A 2500-nucleotide genomic window follows, 5' to 3' on the forward strand; every position below is an offset into this window, starting at 1 on the left:
ATAATAATAATAATAATAATAATAATAATTCAGTGGTTTAAAATTAACATTCATAATAGATGTTGGGTCACTGATGCGTTATTATCATTTTTACTTGATTCTAAAATAATAATAATACTAACAATCATAATAATAATGAGTAGTTATGTTATTTTAGTTATTGAAATGCTGAAAAAAAAATATTTCAGGAAAAACCATGTTATATCTTTGTCTATTATTTATGCAACCAAAATAATGCCAGTATATAAAACCTGAAACTGAAAAACAAAAAATGAAATATTTCAGGAAAAAGCATTTATTTTTTGTTATTTTTCATGCAACCAAAATAATGCCAGTATATAAAAACTGAAAATGAAAAATAAAATAAAAATAAAATAAAAGAGAAAGGAACGTAATAAAAATGAGGCACAAACCTGAAGATCAGAGATAGACCTGCCACTTAAAAGTATTAAAAAGTATTGAAAGTATTAAAAAGTACTAAAAAAGAGAAAAGGAAAGACTGACACATTACCCCAGACTGGTGTCAAACCTGTCATGGCCAATAAAACTGGGGCAAAGTAACTTTAATAAATAATTTGGTCTTTCATAAAATACTAATTCAAGTCACTTGTACTTTTTCAAAACTAGGTGGAATGTTACGGAAAATACCACTGACTTTTGTCAAAAGAGCAACGTTCAACTACGAAAATAGAGAAGAAAAAAATATGTGACAACAATTAAGCGAGGAAATTACTTTATATGAACCATGTGTCATAGGGTAATACCTATGACGATAAACGAAAATTATTTCTAAATATCTATATTGAAATACGTGATAGCACAAAGGAGGATTGCAGTTTCTCAAAAAGCTTTGTTTATATATATATATATATATATATATATATATATATATATGTGTGTGTGTGTGTGTGTGTGTATACATGTATATATCTTATTTTATATATAGATGTGTACATTTACATGTATATATATCATTATTATATATATATATATATATATATATATATATATATATATATATATATATATATATATATATATATAAATGAACACACACGCATATATAGAGTAAATATGTATTTATAAATACATGCATATATACATATACAGTGTATATATATATATATATATATATATATATATATATATATATATATATATATATATATATATATATACACATTATACGAGCACATATATACATAAAGTATATATACATATATATCATACATTATATATCTCTAAGGATTAATGGTTTGCAAAAAAAAAACAATCCTGGACAATGAAAACCGGATCATCGAATATGAGAGAGAGAGAGAGAGAGAGAGAGAGAGAGAGAGAGAGAGAGAGAGAGAGAGAGAGAGAGAGAGATCCGAAATCCAGCTGATGCGAGAGAGAGTCGATCAGAGGGACAAAATATACCCCCCAGCGTATAGAGGCGGGACTGGATCCTTGCCAAGGGGTCCCTGACTCGACATTAAAACCTTTTATTCGCTCCGATAATCGCTTCCTTCATAACATCTGGGACAATTCGATGATCTTTACAGATAGATTAGACACGACCCTTTTTGTCCTCCATCTTTTCCTACCCAACTCACCCCAGCCCCCATTTCCCATTTCCAATGTGTGGGTTTTTTTTTGTTTTTTTTTTAAACCAATGAGTACAAATTTGTTTGCTATAGCCTACTTTTGCATATGTATGCTATGCATTCAGATTGTTATCACGTATAAAACTATGTATAACAACCGGCGCTCAAATACACACTAACATCATTGCTGCCCATTCTAGTCCACCGCAGGACAAAGGCCTCGAGCATGTCCTTAGTCATGTCGTGGGTTGTCTGATCGCTCACAGGAGACCAACCTAGTATGGGTGGCACTGGCTAGTACAGCCTTGCAGATCATGGTAATACACAAGCCGTGAAGAGGAAAGATGTACAATTCTGGGCTACTCAAATATGTTTAAATAAATATCACACAATATATATATATATATATATATATATATATATATATATATATACATAAATATATATATGTATATATATATGCATACACACACACACACACACACATATATATATATATATATATATACATATATATATGTATATATATATATGTGTGTGTGTGTATATATACACACATGTATGTATGTTTGTCTTCTTATCTAGCTAGAAACCTAGCTTTGAAAAAACAAACGAAAATTACAAGTGCATCGAAATAGATAAAAGATAGCGACGTAACCTTCCAATGGCTAATTCACTCGAAGAGAGCTTCTCGTCATAAATATCTGATAATATTCCGGCGATGGTTCAAGTCGACCCCTTCATTACCAAGGAGACCTTTTCCTACGGTAATTTTCCCTCTAAGTTTTTGGGTTTTCGAAGACTCTTCTAAAGAGTTATCTCTATTGAGCGACCGGTGATTCCACTGATATCATATCTAATACATATTAGTTACAAATTATGACTAATAAAAACTTAATCGAATTAGTTAT

The 2500-nt window shown here is 29.8% G+C and overlaps 2 protein-coding genes across 3 annotated transcripts in view; one reads left to right on the plus strand and one right to left on the minus strand.

Moving 5' to 3' along the window:
- The window catches only part of LOC137627408 (protein FAM185A), a 558433-nt gene that overhangs the window by 312212 nt on the left and 243721 nt on the right, over positions 1 to 2500 (minus strand). The gene's annotated exons all lie outside the window — the stretch shown is intronic.
- The window catches only part of LOC137627407 (uncharacterized), a 419507-nt gene that overhangs the window by 139068 nt on the left and 277939 nt on the right, over positions 1 to 2500 (plus strand). The window lies entirely within an intron of this gene.

The sequence above is a fragment of the Palaemon carinicauda genome, chromosome 35, assembly GCF_036898095.1.
Source record: "Palaemon carinicauda isolate YSFRI2023 chromosome 35, ASM3689809v2, whole genome shotgun sequence".
Lineage (NCBI taxonomy): Eukaryota > Metazoa > Arthropoda > Malacostraca > Decapoda > Palaemonidae > Palaemon > Palaemon carinicauda.